Below are 9,073 nucleotides of genomic sequence, written 5' to 3' on the forward strand. Positions count from 1 at the left end.
TAAAGAGATAGAGATAACGAAAGACTACACAAACTATATATGCAGTGCGTATAATTATAACTAATGGATCGTTGCGGTTATAGTCTAGTATGCATCCAATTTCTAGTTCGCTATAACCAATAGCTCTGATACCAATCTGTCACACCCTCAAATCAACTAACGGAGTTTTACCGTCAGAGGGTGTGAACCAACAGGATCGGAATCATTAGTTATAATCAAACCATAAATAAAGTTTTTGAAGCCACGAAAACGTTTAAGTGTAAATAAATGCGGAAGCGTAAAAGCCATAAGACAAAAGTTGCGTCACGCAGGACGACTTAAAACCCAATTGATATCAGTTTAAAACAAGTTTGCATAAACAATAGCGTTCAAAACAATGCATGATCCTATACCGCGCGCCCGCCTCGGCTACCTGAGAATAACATACTAAAAGTGTCAACACGAGGTTGGTGAGTTCACAAGTTTATATAAAATAAAGCGTTTAGCGTTTTGCGTTCAGCGTTTTGCGTTTAGCGTTTTGCGTAACCAGATAGTGTTAAATCAATTATATATCGATAGGTAGCTAGCCTATACAACAAGTATTACTAAGTGTTCGACACCGAAGCTGACTGTTTATCATGTGCCTTGCCACCAGGTCTATCCCGACCATGGTAATGTGTTAGCCAAAATTACACCCACTCGACCTCCAGTCGAGCTTAGCGTTGGGTGGGGTTTGTCAAACCCAGTAGTACAACTCAACAGTGACTCGCTATTATCCAATATTAAACGGTTCGATGTGTAGGACTTCAGTTGTTTCGTTTGCCACTTAGCCTTTACAAGTGATATATAATCTACTAACAAAATCCAAAAGTGTTTTCGGAGTATGTTATCTCCCCCAAGTGAAAAGCGTTTAAAGAGTTTAAAAGGGGAAAGTGAAACTCACTGTTTGCGAAGAATTCCCAAAAACAAGTCACCTAAGTGATGCGCGTCGCAGAAAACTCTCACTAGCGTTCTAAAACAACAATGAGATTTTCTAAGTGTCGGAACTAATATCGAGTCTCTAGACTCGGCACATAATACCTATGCACAAGATACGTTTCGTGTTTCGTTTGTGAATCGTGTGTGACTTAACAAGCACATTTGTGATACGTTACATCTTGTGAACAATTATTTACGTGTCAAGTATTATTAGTGTACATTACTAGCAATTATTCCCCGCAAGGGCAAATTGGTCAAAACATAACAATTATCTAGCAATTAGCACGTTTCATGTATTTTCACAAAGTTCAGCAGCTAGTTTCATCAAGACAGAATTCTACTTGAAAGATTACTCTATTCAACAGATCATAGCATCTCAATTAATTCACCAAAAATCATCACAAAAGCATACATGAGTTAGGTTTCCAGAACATATTTTATTGTATTTTTATTCTACATAGTTTACTCATAATGATCAAAACATTACAACAAACTCACAGCAGTCAAATTCATGCGCAACAGAATGTTATTTGTTATTCCCGTTAAATGAGAAATCCAATTAATGCAAGACCAATTGGGTTAGGTTCTTAACTCAACAAGTTAACTTCCAGAAGTGGAACAAACCCATTTGGTCTCGTAGTTCATGAGATATGATATTTATAAAACAACTTAACAGCAGGTCTCACAATTCAGATTTGCACTTCAGTTTTGTAAAATCATAAAGATTAACTTTTACTCGTCCAAAAATTACAAACTTGAACTTTATAAAAACTAGACTCAACATAACACCCTGTAGTGTTAACAACCTCAACCAATTTCCACATTAACAATTCGTTACAGTTGTCTAAACATAACTTACAATCTGTCCAGTACCAGTTTTGAACTTTAATCACATTTAAATCATTTGACCAACCAAAACACCTCCAAATTAGGCGTGGTTGGACTTTCTGAAAACTAGACTCAGAGTACTACCTTGTAGACTCATAATTAGCTCAGTTTGCTTTTATATTTAACAAGTTACATGTCGTTCAAGTTTAACAATTACTGCTGTCAAAACTCAGCAAACATAAACAATCATCTAACATGCATCCTAAGCATACGACATAAATCAAAGCATGTAATACACATAATTAATCATAGAAATCAGTAGTAACCCTCTAGGGTTTACAAACAATCAATGATTCAATAATCTTTCACCGTTCAAAATCACATATGATCATCAACATCAATAGCTAACACATAATCAATCATCCTCTAGCAACAATCAATCATATAAACACTTAATACATAATTTGCAAAGTTAGGGTTTCATATTTATACCTTAAAAACGCAGAAACAACCAAGGGAAACGTGAGAGATGCTTAGAAACGAGTGTAGGATGCTCCGATTATGAAGAACAAGATCAAAACAAGGTGATATGTGTGTGTGTGTGAGCTGCCGATCGCAAGAGAGGGGGGGGGGGCTGCCGATCGGATGTGAGGGAGAGAAAGAGATTAGGGTTTATTATTATTATTAAATAATAACATGTTACACTTTGGCCCCTCAACTTCAATTTATTACTTTTCTAGCAAAAATAACTTGTTTGCATCTTGAGTTAGTGTTTTTATAAAATGTTATCACATAACACATAAGTCTAACACATAATTATCACATAATTATTGTTTTGATGTTTTTCGTTTATTCACCAATGGTTAGCGTCAACTCGTTTGCGTTTCGGTGCAATTCCCGAAAGACTACACATGTAGTAATTGTCAAGCGTCATTTAAAACCCTAGTTTAAATGTAATGAGATGTGCGTTATAGATCCAGTGATCTTAAGTTTGAATTGACGGAGTTTGAGTTAACGGAGTTAACATGAAATTGACGAGTGTCACAGGTTATAGGATGGTGTGTGTGTTTTCCAAGGTGTAGGCTATGGTGTAGAGAATGGATAAAATTGGAAAGGTTTAGGGTTTAAGGGGTATTTATACTCCCTTAAGCCCATGGACCTAAGGCCCACTCCATTCCTTATTTTTCATCTTCTAAAGTCTAAGCCCACCTTCTATTAGTTTATTTATTTAAACTGACACACGACACTTTATAAAATGAACGAAATTTATTTTATTAATTCTTATCAAAAGCAGGATGTTACACTCCATAATCAGTCCTCAGCATCCTTAACTTGGTTCGTAATTCTGACTCCACCTTTTCTTTGAATTCTTTAAATAACTCAAATGCTTGATTCTTCGAGACTAAAAAATAAACTCACATGTAATGAATACGGTTGTCTACAAGTAAGAATATATACTTCTTTCTCGAATGTGTTGGTAGGGATATACGACCACAAAGATCTCCATAGACCAAATCCAAAGGTTTTAAAGACCTGAACTAAGCCGTATTTGTAAATGGATCTCTATTGTGTTTTCATATTACACAAGCATCACAAATTTTTCTCGTGTGCTTGACTTCTAGAATTCCTTGAATCAACTTCTTCCAAGTCATATCTTGCATTGAATTAAAGTTTAAATAAGCCAATATTGTGTGCCACATCCACACTTCATCATCCATGTTTTCTAGAAGACATACGGATGTTCCTATCTTCAACATGACGTTGTATAACCTATTCTTAGACCTTTCTATTCTGAATAATAGGTTGTTCCCGTGATCATATATTAATAGACGTTTCCTTAAATGGACACTTTACACTCGATCTCCGTTAGTTTCCCTAGGCTCAATATATTGTTCTTGAGATTTGGAAGTAATGCACATCAGGTATGATCCTTTGTTCTTGATTCTTACATTCCAACAATAAAGGAATCAGGGAAATTAAATTGTTAAAAGTTATGTGCCCAATTACTTGGAACTAATTTGGGCCAAAGTGCATTTCAAATAATTCTTATAAGAGTAGCCAAACACAGGGTATTCTTGGGACACAATCATTTTATATCAGACTCTCAATGTGCTAGAATTTTTACGATCAAAACAAAAAAAAGAAAGAAAACTATTTATTAGTATTTTTTATTTCAAGCTAAATGTTTTACCAACCTATAGCTTGAGAGAGAATGTTAGTGTTAGGAATTAATATTATAGGTCCCAAATGACCGGATGCGACAAACAAATGGATTTTGTTCTTGATAAACTATCAAGACGGGTGCGGTAAATCAAACGATCGAATGAAAACAAATAAAGATAATATAAACGAACGATCTCATTATCGGTTGCAAAATATTAAATATATAATAAACGAACCGACCCCATCCAAGGTGAGCTCCCCTTGGGTGGGTGATTTAGATCATAAAAACACACACCATAAAAGAAAACAAGTTTCCTATTTATAGCTAAACATAGTGACCAAACATTCTAGAAGCTTTCTCCTCGTTGAAGCTAAACGTGTGCACCGAAGCTCTCGTCTCGATCCGGATTTATCGTCCACTTTAATTATTATCTTGACCATAATATATATTACCGATTTCGATATCGCAAGTCACAATCTTTGGCCGTACAAATACAAATCAGTTAAAGGTGTTAAAAACAATGTGTTATTAGGGTTTGTCAGATTTCTAACCTATATATGTGAGGTTCTTAGTTTTGTAAATTAAGCAAATAAATATTCAGTTTATCACTTAAATCTTATAGACCAGAACAACATTTGTAGCCAATTTGTTACCAAAAACTCATTGCTAGAAACTGGACAATTACGGTGAAATATGTGGCCTATAAAGTGGTCGCAAAATATTCGCTGGTCACAAATCAGGATCGCCCATGGACAGTTTTGCAACCACAATTTCGGTTGAAGTCGTAAGAAAAAACTTAGTTTTCTAGTAGAACAATACTTCTGATCAAACCTAACACATCAAACTTAAAATGAGATGTGGGATGTTGAAGGAGGAGGGGGTGTTGGAGAGGACGAACGGGGGAGAGGGGGTAGGGAGGGAAGTGAGAGAAGGCATTAGTAGTAATTATAGCATTACCCATCACCAATAAGGAGTCATATGTAAAATTTGAAACTACATTTTGAGTTTACCTATTTAGCCTCCATAATGATCACTAGCTAATGCTGGAATAGAATTATAAACTACATCTAAAATAGGAGAGTTTTATATTTTATGCTAGGAGAGTGTGTAATGGACATTGGTTACCAAAAGTATTGTGTGGGGATAGTAACTGTATTAGTAATGACTGTACTGTGCATGAGAATTACTTTCTCCGTTCCGGTCAAAGTGTCTTAGTTTAAAAAACACAAAGTTTAATGTAGATTAAATTATTGTTTTTTTTTTTGCTTACCAAATGACAATAATGCCCTTGGAAATTGGGTCCATAAATATTATTAATTAATGTTAGTTGTGTGTGTTTAATGGTAAACTTGGAAATTGACTAATAAATTTTGAAAGTAGACATTTGTAATGGGACAAATAAAAAAAATATGGACACTTTTAATGAGACGGAGGGAGTATATGTTTTTTTATATGTTTTTTTGAACATTTTTTATGTTTGAAGTTTCACATAACCTTGCACTTGGACTTGTAAGGATTTAAATCCATACCACAATTTTGGTCATGGAGAATTTTATGTCTACTATTATGGTATTGTAGAGTGTTTTTTATCATAACCTATTTGCTCTTTATGCATTCATTTTATCTTATTAGAGAGATCATTGGTAGTGGGCTGGAAGGACCAATACCAGCAAGCATTTCTTTTTTGAAAAATTTGTCTCATCTGTAAGTTGCACAATTTCATTTCTTCTTATACATGCACCTAGTACTACTTTAAATGTGTTCATTTAATCCGTGTTCAGAGCAATCTCTGATTTAAATGGAGAAGGTTCACAGCTGTTTCCAAATCTAAGTAGCCTGACAAGCATGACAAAATTGTTAGTAACTTTTAGATTATCAAACTATTTATTCAATTTTAATACCGGTTGTTTTATCTTGAAGAATATTGGTGGATTTTCCAGGATTTTAAGAGGGTGTAATCTAAGGGGGTTGATTCCTCCATATATATCACAAATGTCCCACTTACAGTATCTGTAATACACATTTCTCCCTCTTCCATTCTTCTATGTAAACAAACTTTAGATCATATCCATTATAAGGATTTGTAATAATGTTTGTATATTTTTCCACACATAATCATTTTATCTATGTCCATACACTTGCACAGAGATCTTAGTTTCAATGGTTTGGGAGGAGATATACCAGATTTAATTGGACTAACAAACCTAAAAACAATGTAAGAAACATATGCTTTTAGTTAAGAGTTTTAAATATTTCAGCATTCTTCCTATTCTTCATGAATTATAAAATAAAAAGAAGGAAAACGTAAGTAAGGAGACGATTACATATTATAACAGGATTATATGGTGAAATGACATAGGTATCTGACTGGTAACTCCCTTAACGGCAGTGTACCTAGCTGGCTCACAAATGAATATGCTAATAATCGGTATGGTTTATCAAGCTTCCTATAATTTTATAATTACTTTTATATATTACATCTGAAAGTATTTTAGTTAGGATATATTTAAATTGTGTTTGTAATTCAGTGAAGTAGATCTTTCTTACAACCACTTCAATGAAACTACTGTACCTAAAGATTGCCAGAATCATTGTAAGTTTTCAGGTTTTAAATGTCATTTCTTTTTCTCGTACAACTTGAAATAAAAACCTACCTCATCTTCATTTACTAGGAATTTATTCAGAAGCTACACTAGCAGTAACGACTCGTAAGCGTATACCCTCCCTAGCAACATGAATAAACCTATTATTGAAGCTACACTAGCACAAAGTTTCACATGCTTAATTATTTAATGCAGAGACCTTGGGAAGTGCCTGAATGGTGATCCTTGCTTAAATGGTAAGCAAACATCCTTTAGTGTGATGCTTCATTTCCATCTCAGACACATGCTAGATTATAAATAAAAAGTTGATCCCTTTTTTGTTTGTATTGTATTGATTTAGTTTACAGTTCAGTTCATATTAATTGTGGTGGGCCGAGAGTTACTATAGGAGACAAGGATTACGAAGCAGATCAAGCTCCAGGTGGAGCTGCAAGATTATTTCCTTTTAATGATCATTGGGGACTTAGTAACACAGGAAGTGTATGGAACACTAAAAAAAGCCCAAATGACTATGTTGCAACTAACGTATCTGTACTCACTATGAATAACTCCCAACTTTACACAACGGCTCGTCGCTCACTATTGTCTCTCACTTACTATGGCCGTTGCTTAGCAAATGGAAATTATACGGTGACGCTACATTTTGCAGAGATAGTTTTTAGAGATAATCGATCTTACCAAGGTCTTGGACGACGCGCATTTGACGTTTATGTCCAGGTATTTTAAAGAGTTTAACGTTCAAAATTTTATTTTATATATCGATCCAAGTTGATATTTTGAGTCTGACATGGGTAATTTAAAGGGTACCTCAAAATTAATATTTATGAAACTTTGATCATGGTTTTCTTTAGGGTAAAAACATTGGTTACCTAAACAAGAAATATAAAGTTAATTTATCTTTTCATGCAATTTCCGATGTACACATTCATTGGTCAAGTGGAACAATACTCTTCCTTCATTCCAGTCTTTAACTAAACAAATAGACTTCTTTACCATATTCCAAACACAACTACACAATATTCCAGTATGAGCATAGTGAAACTCATATACATTGAAATTGTGCCAATACTATTTGTGAAAGACATTCCATGTGGCCTCCAAATTATGAGATGCTTTTAATTGCTATCTTTTTACTAAGCAGTAGGCATGTAAACGAACCGAACGTTCGGTGAACTGTTCGTGAATTGTTCGGCGTGAAGTTCGTTTATGTTCGTTTATTTAATAAACGAACGAACATGAACAAAAATTGTGTGTTCGGTTATAAAGTTCGTTCGTTCGTTCATTTATGTTCATGAAAGTTCGTTTATTTATGTTTGTTTATGCATTAATAAAAAAAATATTATTTGAATGAGTCATCTAATTAAAGTTTTATATTTGTTAATTTGTGTTCATTTATGTGTTTTCATTTATGTTTGTTTGTGTTCATATATGTTCTTTTATCTTTGTTCAGTTATATTCGTTTAGAATTTAAACAAACGAACATAAACGAACACAAATGTTCATTTTTTAAATAAACGAACATGAACATAAATATTTGTTCGATTAAGTGTTCGTGTTCGTTTAAAGTTAAATGAATGAACACAAACATGCCCTTGTTCGTGTTCGTTCAGTTCGTTTACATGTTCTATTATTCATATTGATGAATACATCGGTCTTAATCTCTAGGCTATGCCGATTTTATTTGTGTCCGTTTGTGTTCGTGAACCCTTCATGAACACATTAACTTCCTTAATGAACGAACACGAACATAAAATCTCGTTCGGTAAGTGTTTGTGAACCGTTCGTAAACACATTATTTCCTTAACGAACGAACATGAACAAGGCCTTGTTCGTGTTCGATCGGTTCGTTTACAACCCTACTTAGCAGACTTGTGTTGATTGAGTTTTCCTTATGGCGTAGCTATCTATAGGAATTTTGATATTAAGATTGAAGCAGGTGGGGTGGATAAGGAGGTAATAAAAACATTAAACAACGTGAGTGTTATTAATGGAACATTAGAAATTCGGTTCTAGTATGCTGGGAAAGGTACAACCGCGGTGCCAGTGAGAGGATTGTATGGGCCTCTGATATCCGCCATTTCTATGGAGGCCGGTACATATATATATATGCTTATTGTGCGCATGCTTTAGTTTCTTTCTTCATCACAAACAATCACTACACTACACTACACTACACATATACATATACATATACATATATTATAAGCGTCATTTCTATCTATCCTAGATTTATGATAAATATGTTAACTAATAAGGTTTCTAATATATTGATTTCTGTAGAGTTTAAGCCTCTAGAGTCCAAGCTGCCACCTCATGTCAAAAAAATAACATTCCTAGTCATTGGAGCGGTGGCTGCAGCATTGATCCTCACACTCACATTTGTTGGTATTGCATGGAAGAAGGGTTATATCGGAAACCAAATAATAAGGGAAAGAGGTATATTACTAATGTGACTCGGTATAATAAGTTTGTGTTTTAAGTTAACATAAGTTTATTCATTTGTAACATGTGTTTTATATAC

At 34.2% G+C, this 9,073-nt stretch overlaps 1 long non-coding RNA gene across 1 annotated transcript; it reads left to right on the top strand.

Moving 5' to 3' along the window:
* Positions 1 to 6,487: 6,487 nt before the first annotated feature.
* LOC143629992 (uncharacterized) lies at positions 6,488 to 7,458 on the top strand. The gene is made up of 3 exons (XR_013153067.1): positions 6,488 to 6,657; positions 6,748 to 6,788; positions 6,893 to 7,458. It is a non-coding gene; the product is annotated as an uncharacterized LOC143629992 (long non-coding RNA).
* Positions 7,459 to 9,073: the final 1,615 nt, after the last annotated feature.

The sequence above is a fragment of the Bidens hawaiensis genome, unplaced genomic scaffold (genome assembly GCF_021521415.1).
Source record: "Bidens hawaiensis isolate Kalapana, Puna unplaced genomic scaffold, B.hawaiensis_p1.1 tig00005498_1, whole genome shotgun sequence".
Lineage (NCBI taxonomy): Eukaryota > Viridiplantae > Streptophyta > Magnoliopsida > Asterales > Asteraceae > Bidens > Bidens hawaiensis.